This window comes from Neopelma chrysocephalum, unplaced genomic scaffold (genome assembly GCF_003984885.1).
Source record: "Neopelma chrysocephalum unplaced genomic scaffold, ASM398488v2 Primary Assembly neopelma1_69, whole genome shotgun sequence".
Classification (NCBI taxonomy): Eukaryota; Metazoa; Chordata; class Aves; order Passeriformes; family Pipridae; genus Neopelma; species Neopelma chrysocephalum.
In genome coordinates this window covers 9231987-9245726 of record NW_020897729.1, presented here as the reverse complement: position 1 = coordinate 9245726, position 13740 = coordinate 9231987, and the positions used below count along the sequence as shown (strand labels likewise).

Sequence of the window (13740 nt, the reverse complement as noted above, 5' to 3'; positions counted from 1 at the left end):
TTCCTTTCCTTTCCTTTCCTTTCCTTTCCTTTCCTTTCCTTTCCTTTCCTTTCCTTTCCTTTCCTTTCCTTTCCTTTCCTTTCCCTTCCCTTCCCTCTTTTCTCTTTTCTCTCTTTCCTTCTGTTTTTTGTTTGTTTGGGGTTTTTTGTTTGGGTTTTTTTAATTTGTTTGTTTTTCCCCCACACAGTCTGGAACAAAACATTTTGTTGTTTTCCCTTTTATTCCCCACGCCCAGAAGGACACTCCTAACTAGCAGGAATGCTGATGAGGAGCACCAAGCCTGTGCTGCCTCAGTGCTGTGCTGAGGACTGGGAGGTGTTTTTGGCATTAGCCAGGTAAATTTATCCAGCTGTATCACATAATTTCTAAAGGCCATGATGTGTGAAATTTATACCTGTGTTCACCTTCCCAGTGCAACACAACAACTGTCAGATTAATATCAATTTTGGGTGGTGGCATGGTCCCCACAGGGCACACATTTTTGTTGGACTTTGCTTGGATAGTACAACTGGGAGCTTAACAGATAATTCCAGCCCAGTCCCATTAAAAAGAAGAGCATGTTTTACTGTTAACTGCTGGTTGAGTCTTCTCAAATCCTCAAACAGTTTGTCTTATTACTGGGTTCTTCATACCAGGCTATTGGTTTCAGATGATTCACTGATAAGTAGATACCAGAGAGGGCTGTGAGGTTGAAGGCTCAAAGTCCTTCACCTGAGGAGCAGTCCTACCCCCTGCAACAAAGAAAATGAACATTCCCTGGAAACTTTCCTAAAAAAAGTTAGCCAGGCAAAGGATGAAGAAATATCTGTAAAAAAAAACCACCCCAAACCGGTAACTGTAAAACATCCCCAGAAGCTCCAATTCCTGCATAAAATCTCCATTCGGTGACTGAGGGCTGTATAAATCTGAAAAGCTCTCTCTGTGTGAATATGCAGATTGCACCTGATGCAATATCACCATCAATTGGGTCAATATATCCATGGTTCAGTGTAATGAACTTACTCTTAGCTTTTTTTTTTTAAAATTCAGATAGTTATCCAGGACGTTTTCCCAAGTCAGTCAGCTCATCTTCTGCCACCCATCAAAATGACTCGATGGGTCTCCCTGGATAAAATCTTTACATTATGCCAAAATATTTTACATTAAATTGTACACTTTGAGGCTGTTTGCTATTAAAAAATGCAAAAGCAAAAAGAAAAAAAAAGATGACAAGGGCACTTTTGAGTTCATTATCCGAAGTTTATGAGTGGCCTATTTGGAATAACAAGCAAGGGGGAGTTATATTGGTTTTGATGTCACTGCTGCTACCAATTGGTGCTCTTTATACATGATACTGCATAAAAAGTTAACTTGCTAGTTTTAATTTAATTGAGGAGCCCTTCAGAGTACTCCTTAATATCAGCTAATCATGAAACACCCTTTTTTATTGAACTGATGGACCCTCTGTACAAATGTGCTGCCACACTTAATATTTTATTTTATAAAACTCTCTTAAGGCCTTTATCTTCTTAGACTGATGGGACAGACAGCAGCAATCTAATCTATCAACTGAAATTATTATTATTATTATTATTATAGAATAATAACAACAATAATAACAATACTACTACTACTAATGATAACAGTAATAATAGCAACAACAAAAACCAAACTTTAAAAACTATCACACTGGAAGGTAACAACTCAGACAGGGGTATTGTCAGCATGTGCAATACTGGGTGATTGGAAAGTGTCCATGATTATCTGTTTCATAAACTAAATTTCCTTGGAGCTTTTGGCATCAGTGTTCCCAAGGCCTCTGTGCCTGTGGCACTGTGAAGAACTGGGGAAATTGGAAAAAAAATCAAAAAAAAAAAGGGTCATATTTAAAATAATTTGATTTTTTAGAAGTGAATTGTTGTGAGAAAACAGTAACCAGTTTCTGAAAATCTAAGTAATTAAACCTTTCACATTTGCTTGTTCCTTAATAAGGTGTAAAAATCCTAATTTCGTGACATCAAATCCCACAGTAGTGAATGGAAGGACTCCTATGATGAGCACTACAAGTCTGAGAGAGGTGCAGATTTGAATCCTTCAAACTACATTTATTAAGCAGCTGGTTCTGGGAAGTTCATTAAACCCTGTTGTGCTCAGCTCTCACTCCCAGCTCCCACACACGAGTCCATAATCCAGTGACTGTAAAGTGCCCCTGAGCCACAGCGAAAGGAAACTGCTTTGCAAGTTATATCGAAGGTAAATATTATTCCTTCTGCTGATCCTTGAGGAAACCTGTAGGATCCAGCTGGCACAGCCCTGAGCTGACAGAAACTGCAGAAGGACCTTTGCAGCCAGGCTTTCTTACACCTTCACTGGCTAAATAAAGCTCAGGATATTCCTTCCAGATTCCAGCTGGGTGACAGCAGATGAGTGTTTAAATGTCTTAAACTATAAATTATCATGCTATGTGCTGTTACAACCAATATCAGTTTCAGGAAATGAAGCAACAAGCTGTTTCTTCTTTGTTTTGGTCTTATTGTGTCCTGCTCAAAAGAGAAGAACCCATCAAGTTGAAATGATTCTTGATCGTGCTTGGTACTTGTTAATGAACTCCTGGTATGTATATATAAGATAGGTCTTAAGGTATTGGCCATAAATAATGTAGTTTTTGAGAAATTCAGATCCAGGATGTTCTGCCTGAGCTCTCTGGCTATGCCTGTTATGCATTTAGGGTTCCTCAAATCCCTGGCTCCTGGGTTGGAGCCTGCTCTGCCATCAGGAGGAATAACGAGCTGGGCCAGCTGAGCCAGAGCTAACGAGCCCTTCAGACCCTGCCCGGGTATTTCTGACCTCCTGGTCCCACCCTGGCACTCCTCACACAGGGATCCTCCACTGGGAAAACATTCCAGCAAAGTCTGGGGCTCTTCCAGGAACCCCTGCCCCAAACTCCACACAGAGGGTGTGATCAGATGTGATTTTATCATACCAGGTCTGGAACTGCCCCACTGTTCCTAGAGTCACTGCCACGGTGATGATTTCACACCTTCTCCAGGACTCCAGGTTCTGGTGTGAATATCCACATTTCACATTTACATCCCTTTTGAATAGACATGAGAGAGGCAACACCACAGCTTAGTCCCTCTTTATTCTGAAGGAACACTTCTGCCTTTTTTTTTTTTTTAAATGTTCCTGTAAAGTACTTTATAAGATCCTCATGTCCTTTGGTATGGGATCAATTTTAGCTTTAAAGGGCCACTTTTCAAAGCTGTTATTTCTTAACACTCTTGGCTGCAGCAAGAAATCAAATGCAACTGTAGTTTTTAGTCTTAGCTTGTAGAGGTTGGAGAGGCTGTTTGGAAATGGAAGAAGGTCCTGAACCCTATTGAAACTTTGAAGGAGGAAGTAACTTCCAAAGAAGGTAATAAAGGAATAAGTAGAGAGGAAGGCACATGGCACTTGTCCTTTTAGTCATCCTCTGAGACTGGTTTATCTCCTCTACCACCTCTTTTCTTTCTCAGGACCTGGGAAAAAAGCTTATATAGTATCTTAACCAGAATTACTCCCTGGGACAAACCTAAAGAGTGGGTGTGAAGGGAGAGAAAAATGGTTTTATTGCTGTGGAAGTATTAATATTGTGTTTTAAATTCCCAGTGCCTTTGGTAAAATCTGTCAGCCCAGTTGGTTGTGAGAGAGAGTGGATACTGTGCTCATGTGTGCATGATTGCTGGTTCCATCCCTTCCTTCCTCTCCCATTAATAAAGCTCATCCCAGGCACCCAGGAATTGTTAGATAAATGTGTTCAATGCTCTCCTAGAGCTCAAATTTTCACTACAGACTGTGCAGTTGATACTACAGTAGGATATGATGTTAGAGATTTGTTTTCAATTGTAATTGCCCTAATCATGATTTTCTTTTCCAGGCAGATGCTCCACACAGCCCTGCACCCAACAAAATCCTGTGGATTCAGCGTGTCCTGACGGATTTCTTCGTAGTGGCATTTTCCTTTTTATTTTCCACTACTGCCACTGCTTTATTTCTCTGAGTGGGAGGAAGTGCATGAGTCACAAACTTTCACTACCATGTAATCCAGGCCAAATTGAGCAGTCCTATAAAGGAAACTATTGGGTGGCTTTGGGGAGGGTGTAGATGTGTTACTGCTTCATCAGAATCAGAACTGCTGAAACTTCATGTTGGAAGATGTAAACAAGAATATAGAATGTTCACCCCCCCCCAAGATATTTAAAAATAATAATAATAAAAATGATTAAGTTATTTTCTTATCTATTATAAATCCATAGTAGGTTTGACATTTACAAATTGAAGTTACATGTAATTTTCCTCGATAAACACATTCAAAGTCTGTCCCAGCATTGTAACATCTTCTGAGTCTGATTTCAGCTGTACCAAGAGGGAGGTACCAACATTTGGACTGAGAGTTATACAAGACATGCCCTCAAGAAGAAAAGGGGGGGGAATATCTAAACCTCTTGAAAGTTCTCTTTCTCAAAATTGAGGGGGGGTTTAGTGGAAATTATGGTGTGCAACTATTTCACAACCAGGAAAAAACAACTGTTAAACCTCCAAGCATTTCCAGTTGTACAGAAAATTCACTTGGAGGCCACTCACTGAGAACACCATGAGTGAGATGTGTGAGAGGCAGATATGTAAAACTTCATTAGTTAAAATTAAAAAATCACAGTATTTGAATAGCCATTCCAGTAGGAAAAAGATCCCTCTGGTGTAAATTTGAGGCAGCAACCTTTAGAGTTTGTACTGTATAAAATGAGGAAGTTGTTTAATGTTCCCTCAAGGAAAGGTAAAGAACACAGATGGGGATCAGAGATGTCTGGAAAAGCAGAGGATGGAAGCTTTTAATTTTACATAGAATCGTGTAACATTTGGTAGAAAAGCCTGATTTCTACTAAAGCAGCTTCTAGATTTGTGGAGACAGAACCTCACAAACCCTGTGACTAAATTTCCAGCTACATTTACCCACAAGTGCCTTCTCTTGCGGCTGAATGAAAAAAAATTAAACACCATATTGAGCTACCTTCAAAAAATATGGTGTTGGGTAACCTCTGCTGCTCCTCATTTCCTCCCTTCTCCCCTTTGCCACTTCCCTGAAATAAGCCAATCTCCTGCTTTGGGGAGTAAATTAAAATGTCTACTGAAAGGTTTCCATTCTTCCCGTGAATTTTCTCAGCAGGACTTCAGATTAGTGTCCCAGAACCACCTGGAAAAATGGGGTTTGCAGACCTTTCCAACTTCAATTTCTGTCGTCTGATGATGAAACAAGGACTAAGCTGCAGAAAAGCAGCATGGAAGAAGAGTGGCCCTAAAAAGAGGATTAACTGTGGGTGAACATTAATTAGAATTTCACAGTGGCTTTTGCAGCCATGTGTTTAGGTGTCTGTAAAAGTTATGATGTAGGGAAAGCAATCCCTAATCCTAAATTGTCTCTGAAGGGTGTTGCTTTTATTAGTGAACCTGCCTTACACATAACTAGGAATAAGTTCACGTGTGCCCTTCCTTCATTTCTCTCTTCACAGATTTGTTCACCCCCTGAAATGTTTAGAAGTCTTTCAGATATTTTCTTCTTTCATACCTCAATCTCTTTTTGCTCTTTCTCTCTTCTTTGTGTATTTCTTGGTCACTGACCTCTTGCATCAGTCAGCATTTCCCTCTCTTGCTTTCTCATTTTCCTTCCTCACGTGCTTTTCATCCAACACTAAATTATTTCCATTCAGGCTTCTTAATTCCACTCCAAATTTGAGGTAGCAATGACACTATGGTTTTATTTCAACTCCTGAAACATTTGTTTGTCTTTGCTCCTCTCCTTTCCCTGGAAAATATCCGTGTAGCCTCTTTGCCAGGTTCTTGGGACAGCAGGGAACCACGTCCAGTGTGGGCTGTTCTCCCCATCTCTGTTGTGAGAATAGGTGGAGCCACACCCAAGATATAGAACCACAGAATCACAGAATAATTTAGGTTGGAAAAGACCTCTGAGATCTCCCAGTCCAACTGCTAATTCAGAACTGCCAAGGCCAACACTGACCCATGGTCTGAGTGCCACATCTGCACAGTCCCTCTAGGGATGGGGACTCCACCACTGTGGATGGCTGGACAACCATTTCCATTAAGAATTTTTTCCAAATATCCAACCTAAGCCTCCCTTGGTCCAACTCAAGGTTGTTTCCTCTCCTCCTGTCCCTTGTTCCCTGGGAGCAGAGCCCGACGTCCCCCGGCTCCCCCCTCCTGTCAGGGGGTTGCAGAGCCAGAAGGTCCCCCCTGAGCCTCCTTTTCTCCAGGCTGAGCCCCCCCAGCTCCCTCAGCCCCTCCTGCTGCTCCAGCCCCTTCCCAGCTCCATTCCTTCTCTGGACACGCTCCAACCCCTCAGACTTCCCTCTCTTCTTTTACAGGGCCGGCTAAAGGCAGCACAGCTTTGCAAAAACCCACCTCAAAGAGATCCACTCCTTTTCTTGGACCTTGTGCGGGTGTTTGTGTGTCTCTGCCCCGGCTGCAGACCCAGGGAGTTCACCTTGCTCCCTCCCAGGACTGTGAATCATCACTGATGGTTTGGATCCCTCAGCCTCTGACAATTGAATTAAAGTTTCCCCTTCTCCATAAAGCATTGCCAGTTCCTCTCTTCAAGGCAAACCTCTGCATTATGGTTTTAGGTTTTTAGTTTTATGTCTCGCTCAATTACTCCTGCAATATTTGGACATTTCCTTAATAGATGTTCTCATCTCCTGTTTGAAAATAATAGTTTGACTCATCTGTTGTAGGGAATAAAATCCGTGTGGACGGAATTGCATTTGCTGCACAAGACATCCTCTTGTAATTGCAATATTTGTAATAGCATTAAACCAACCTAAACAATTTTATATCCCAGGCCTATTTTAAAAAGAGGACTGAACCAAATACTCCTGTTTTCAATTCTGAAATTCGATGACAGCTTGTCAGCTTGCAGCCAGAAAGGGAGAGATGCCTGCCAAAGCAGGGCTCTAGTTACTGATTTTTTCCATGATGCACTTTTTCCAAATAGTTTGCTAAAAAGGTGTTTCCATTACTGCTTCTGAATGTAACAATATATATGGACCCCGCAAAGATGATGAGTCACTCCTAAGAACCTAAAACTGAAGGTGGAGAAATAGGAATAAAGTTTCTTAAAATTTGACCTTGTTTTTTTGGTGTTTTTTTTTTGTTCATTACTGTGATTTCCACAATTTTTTTTTCATGGCTCAGAAATTGCTCACATTGATGGGAGTGAATGTGAGAATAAACGTGCCCTTTTGGGTCAAAATGAAAGCTTTGGTTTTCCTTAACTTGGGAAAGGATGACTTTCCATATCATTATTTTTACTTTCAGAAACCCTTCTTGTGATTTGTGGGTTTTATCTCACATCCAGAAATCTTTTGTTCAGGATTCTTGGCCTGAAAAATCACTAGTTAAGATGAAAAATGACTTTTTCTAGATGAATGTGAGATGTCAGGAGCACCAGCCTCAGGAAAAGTCTCCTCTTGGTGCCCCTGAGTTCTGGCTCTGGTGTGTTTGAAGATCCTGTGAGGATCAGAGGGGCTCCAACCCAATCACCTTCCTCTCTCCATGTGGCTCCCTGGAAGAAATACAGCCCACAATAAATTTCTGACCTTGAAGTGGCTTAGTGGTACATAAAACTTCCTACTTCCTGAAGTAGAAGAAAATTAAAAGTGGTTGGAGTTTTTTATTTTTACTTTTTGCCACTATATTCAGTCCTTGCCATATAGAGTATATAGGTCCCCAGTTCAACTGCTGTCTGGACTCTATATGAGGCTGTTGGTTTTGTTCTCACTGGTCTGAAACTACTCTCTATAAACAGGTTGTGATAAGTTGGTAACAAAAGCACTGAAATTTATTATATGTCTACCACAGGAACATGAGGGAAAGGCAATAATAACCAGACAAAGTGCTTCAGAGCTTTAGTGGGACAATCAAAGCCTCACAAATTCCCCTAAAACATAGCAGGAAATATTTCAAAGGCTTCACTTTATAGAAAAAAGCTGCAAAGATTTGTTTCAGCAGTTGTAAAACTGGCAGCCAGACAAGTTTTGCCCGTTTCCTTTTATCCAAAACATTTTTCACAAAGCCTTAAAAAATATTATCTTTGTGTGTTCCGCTACACCCTCATTTGAGTTCTCATCCCATCTAGTTTGTCTGTCTCATGACTAAAGAACACAGTTACCAAAATAAATGAAGAAAGTAAGGGAAAAAGCATAACCTGGTGCCCGCTGATTTGGGGGCTGTCTAGTTTTTCATGTTAAATAAAACTTCTCCTTCCTAGAGGTGGCAGAGAATTCTGCTGCTTTCTGATTGATAGTAACTGTTAGTGTCACTTTACTTTTGAAAGCTTTCTGAAGAATAGCAGAAGTGCAGCAAAGAATTGAACTTTAAAAGTGTTTAAAAAGAGAAATTTAATTTTTTTTCAGCACGGGTGGAGCTTAGAATAAAGTGTGCTGGAAAGAATTCAGGAGAAGGCCACTGAAAACTAACGTTATTGTTAAAATGAATGTTATTTACACGTGAACATGATCATTCTGAGCCTGATCCATATGACATCACACTGTGGTTTCCTGCTGAATCCAATTTGACCACATCTCTGTCCAATTTGATATGTGGTATTTTATCAAATGATTTTAAGGCTAACAATTGATATTCAACTGCCAATGTTCTTAAATACAAGAATAAGCTGAGGAGACCCTGGGTCAAGGTAAAGGGAGGAATTTAAACTCCCAGTGTAAATCAAATGCATTGATTTTGGAATCTGTTCTTTCTTATAACCCAAATATTTTATTATGCTTGATTTATTCAGACAACAGGAGTAATAAGTCTCTTTCTTCCCTTGCTGGTAGAACAGAGATTTTTTTTTGAGGGTAGGATGAAAATGTTGTTCTTTCAAGGATCAAATACATAAATACATACAGAGATTTTTTTTGAGGGTATGATGAAAATGTTGTTCTTTCAAGGATCAAATACATGCAAAAAAAAAAAAGTATTTTATGAAATCACATTAACTGCACAAGGAAAAATGGGGATATGTGGTCAACCCTACCTGTGGTACCAAAAGTTCAGCCATGAAAAATTATAATATAATGAAATAGCAGAAATTTTCAAGTGACAGAAAGGAATTATCATTCCTGGAAGCTTTTGCTTCCAGTCCTAGGGAATCATGGGCAGTTTAATAGTAGTTTAATGTCTCTGCACCTTCATGGACATCAATATCCACCTCCAGACTGACCTCACACTGCTCAGCCAGCTCGTCCCTACCTGTGGAATCTCTCCCTCCTTCCAAGATCCCAAGAGATGACCTGTGCCCCTGATTCCTTAGATCTGCTTTGGAAGTAAATCATGGGCATATTGGATATTTCTGATGGAAAATACACTGTGTTTAACTGGGGGGTAAATCCCCCCCACTGTCACTCTGCTTGGCCACAGCTCCGGGCTGGGGGCTCCCCTGTGTCCTGTGCTCTATCCAGAGCATCATTAGCTGGCAATAATCCAAAGGGCTGATCCTGAACATTCCTGCCAGGAATCCCATGGGCCTCCCAGTCTGTCCTTTCACCACGATGCTCCATGTTCACTGCTTGAACAGTCACACCCAAAAGGTCATTGGCTTTTTTTTTTTTCATTCTTCTCAAACTATGTGATGTGATAAATCTATGATGCAATGAATAATATGGTGTGATAGAATAGTATATAATATAATATATAGTATATAATGTAGTACTTAATACTATATTATACTGTAATATATTAAAATATAATCCTATATGATGTCATAATTGGGATTGTTCAGCCTGGAGAAGAGAAGCTTTGATGTGACTTAATTGCAGCCTTTCAGTACCTGAAGGGGACTTCAAGAAAGATGGAGAGAGACTGTTTATAAGAGCCTGGAGTGACAGGACAAGGAGGAATGGCTCTAACCTGACTTAGAGTAGGTTTAGATTGGATATGAGGAAGAAATCTTTCCCTGTGAGGGGGGGGAGGCCCTGGCACAGGTTGCCCAGAGAAGCTGTGGATGTCCCAACCCTGGAAGCGTCCAAGGCCAGTTGGAGGAACCTGGGATAGTGGAAGGTGTCCCTGCCCGTGGCAGGGGCTGGAACAAGATGATCTTTAAGGTCCCTTCCAATTCTACAATTCTGTTATAAAAAATAACCTTATTTCTCTGGGTAAATCCTGCAGACAATCAGGTAGTTATGGCTTCCCCAGCTCCAAGGGATTCCCAGGCTGAGGAATCCTGTTCTGGATAATGAATCTGCAGGGACTCTCGTGGCTGAAAAGCAAAGGCTCATTGTCAGAGGAGACCATCTCAGCAAGATCTTCCTGGGTGTTACAGGCTGTGTAAATATATGACAGATTCCTAAAAGTGACACTATTCCCAGGGGTACAGAAGAGGGATATTGGAGTATAACAACAGCACCTAACTTCAAATATTTGCTCCTGTCTCCTGCTGAATCATCTACATCTCCCATTCCCTATTCATATTCACAAATAAAAATTCTTGATGCCTGTAATTTTCCAGGAAAAGTGGTCACTCATCACTGATATTTATTTTTAGCAATGATGTGAAATAAGAAGTGCCTGAAGATTTGGAAAATTGCATCTGCTACTGATAGGAGTGGGGGTGGACTGGGAAAGCCTTGGGCTGGTTGACAGTCTCCTTTTAGTTACTGAGAAAGGCAGAAATCAAGAATATCACATGTACTCTTGGGATGCTTCTCCTTTTCTCCCTAACAACTTTGCTTTTGTTCTTACATGACTTTGGGCATTTCTCAGGAGTTTTCCTGCTCTTACCCTTCAGATTCTCTCCCTCATCCCAGTGTGGGGGGAGTGGGTGAGCAGTTTTCTGGGGTTTAGCTGCTGCCTGGGGTTAAACAATGACAGAAGCAGAAAATGCTCCTAAAGTGCGTATTTTTAACTTTTTCTATCCCCAATTTCATTCCTCACATGAGAATAAAAAAGAAAGATCACTAAGGTCAAAGTTTGGGCTTGAAGACCCCTCTGAGGAACAGCTCTGCCACCTCTTAGTCCCTCCCAGTCAGAAAACACCAGGAAAAATATGATTTCTTCCAGTTTCTTCATCTCCTTCCCTCTGCAGGCTCCTCTTCCCTCCCTTGTGCTTTTGTACTTCTGCACATTAGAATATTAGGTCAAACGCCCTCACTAAAAAGTGTGCTGTACAATATTTCTCATTTTCATCTTTTCTGCTTGATTTTCTCCTCATCTGCTGGAGACATCAATGGTAATTTTCCCCTCAGAGGTTTGCCCTTTGATCATGCCAGAGTTTCCTATAAACATTATATCAAAGCAGGGCTTCCCCAGTTCTTTATAAATGTTTACCATGTGCTCAAATACAGCAGAAAAACAAGGATCACTTATTAATCTCGGAATTATTAGCAATTCTTATTATTTCCCCACCCATTGTACACTATGCATAATGTGTTACAGAGCCTGAGGTGTCTGTGCTCTGCTCAGTATCATATAGTGGGTTAATCCTCATCTTTTACCATTACAAAAATGGCACAATTTTATTGTTTATCCAAATAGTGATGCTTTTGATACTTGTGTGGAATCAGAGAGAGGGATTATTTTGCTGTTTGCTGTGGAAACCACTTGAAATTCAATCTGTAGGGTAATCTAATTATAGTGTGAATGATAATCAGACTAGATGACAGGACTGTCTTCTACAAACTTCAACCTGAATGTACCTTATGTTGTCTATTTTTAGCAGGCTACAGTGACAGAGACAGTGCCCTCTGTTTGCACAACAGGTTATTGAAATTTATATATATATATATACACATAAAATTATGTAGATGAAAATTAAATAAATATATATAATCAAGGGTAAAAAAGCGGTTCACAGAACTGTAAATATAGTTCTGCAAAATTTAATATGGACCTGAATTTTCTTTTTCCACTAAGAAATACTTGTGTTTAATGGAAAGATCTGCTCTCTCTGGTGTAGGATCCTGATTTCAAGCTCCTGCAGGGGCTGGAGTGTGTAATAAGGAACCTTCACTCACTTTGCTCTCCACCAAGGACCTAAAGACACCAGTGTCAAAGTCCTGTTGTCACAGCATGATGCAGGAAGTGTCACCAGGCTTTTCCAGCCCTTAGCCTGGCAATCTCTCACACGCATTTTTGGCATCGATAAATCAACTGCACAGCTCAATTCCAGAGCCTGCAACCTGCTGAATGTTCCTCTCTGCAGCACAGCCTTTCCCACCAAATTCCCATGGAGTGGTGTCAGCAGGATCCGAGCGGAGAGGGAGGCAGGAAGAGCTCAGAGATTAAAGTTTAGATTAAACTTCACAGTAATAAAACCTGTTCTAAAACACTATGCACTGATGATTACTGTTTTTTTCTGAGTTTTAGTATGCTCACCACTTATGGTAAAAGAAATATTACAAGCTCCAAACATGTAAAGGGGATAGGAGTTGTTAAGGTAATTAATATTCCTACAAACCAAGGTAATCAATCAATCAGTCAATCAATCAATCCTTGGAAAACACCACAACCAAGGCAACCCTTGGATGAGTAAGGGACTATCAGGTTGAATTAGAAAGGATAGATGACACCTTTAATTACAACATCCTGGGGACAACAGTGTTTAATTCCCACAAGGAAAGTTCCAACAAGGTGTTGATGAATCACAGGTTTAAAGGTGGAGAGTTATTATTTAATGAATTGGTGAAAAAACCACATTATAGTGAAAGGCTTAAGGGTACAACCTGGTTTATTTAATGAAAAAAAATAAAAAAGGATTAAGGGTTATTAAGGATTATTTGAATAGACCCTTAATAAAGATATTTATCTCTATATGGAAAAAATCATAAAATAAAGCTTAAAAATTGTCAAACAAAACATAGCACTTGGAAAAAGTAGAAATAAAATAGGCAAATTCAGACTAGAGACAACTTATTTTATAACTCTAACCCTTTTAAATGTAATTAAACTTTAGAATAACCTACCAATGTTTGTTCTGGGTTTTTAGTCACTGGAAATGTGTTAGTCCTACCTATGTTTTGAGTTATGTACAAGGTTGTACGGACTAAATGAGCACAGTGGTCTCCCCTGGTTTCTAATCTACTAAGAAAATTAATTAGATCCTGTTACAATGCTGATTTCAGCCTTTACAAATCTATATATAAATCAAAGGAATGGTTCACCTTAGAAACAGAATTAATGCACTATTTTGAAATTTAAGTTAAATAAAGACTTTGTAGTGTGAATTAAGTGTTTGGTTGTGAGTTCTCAAAGGCAAGTAGTTTTATATATAAGATTTTCTCAGGAGAGAGCACAAACCAAGCTTCTGGAACACAAGATCCCTCCCCATCCCATCAGGTTTGCAGCCTTGAGACTAATCACACATGGCTGCAGCAGTGGCTGGTTTTCTTATTGCTCTGAAATGTTTTAATTTCCAACTGAGTGTTGCACTGAGAGCCCAAAACTTGCTGAGCAGAGCAGGGGCTGCCTCACTTTCTCCTGGACACCAGCAGAAGGCACCTAAGGAGAGGTTGTATTTAATCCATTTCAAACATCCAAATGAAATATTCTGATTTGCTTTTTGGCCAGGCTTGGACATATTTCACTCACAGATGAGTGGAATGGAAATAGGGAGCGATTTGTCATCAGGATCAATGAGGCCCAGGCTCATCCTCACAGCACACGTGGGAAGAGAGGCTTTCTGGGAAGCATGTCCTGAAATCCCAATCTCTTCATCAT

The 13740-nt window shown here is 40.2% G+C and overlaps 1 protein-coding gene across 3 annotated transcripts in view; it reads right to left on the bottom strand.

The window, feature by feature from the left end:
* Nucleotides 1–13740, bottom strand: part of BCHE (butyrylcholinesterase) — a 53548-nt gene that overhangs the window by 14457 nt on the left and 25351 nt on the right. The window lies entirely within an intron of this gene.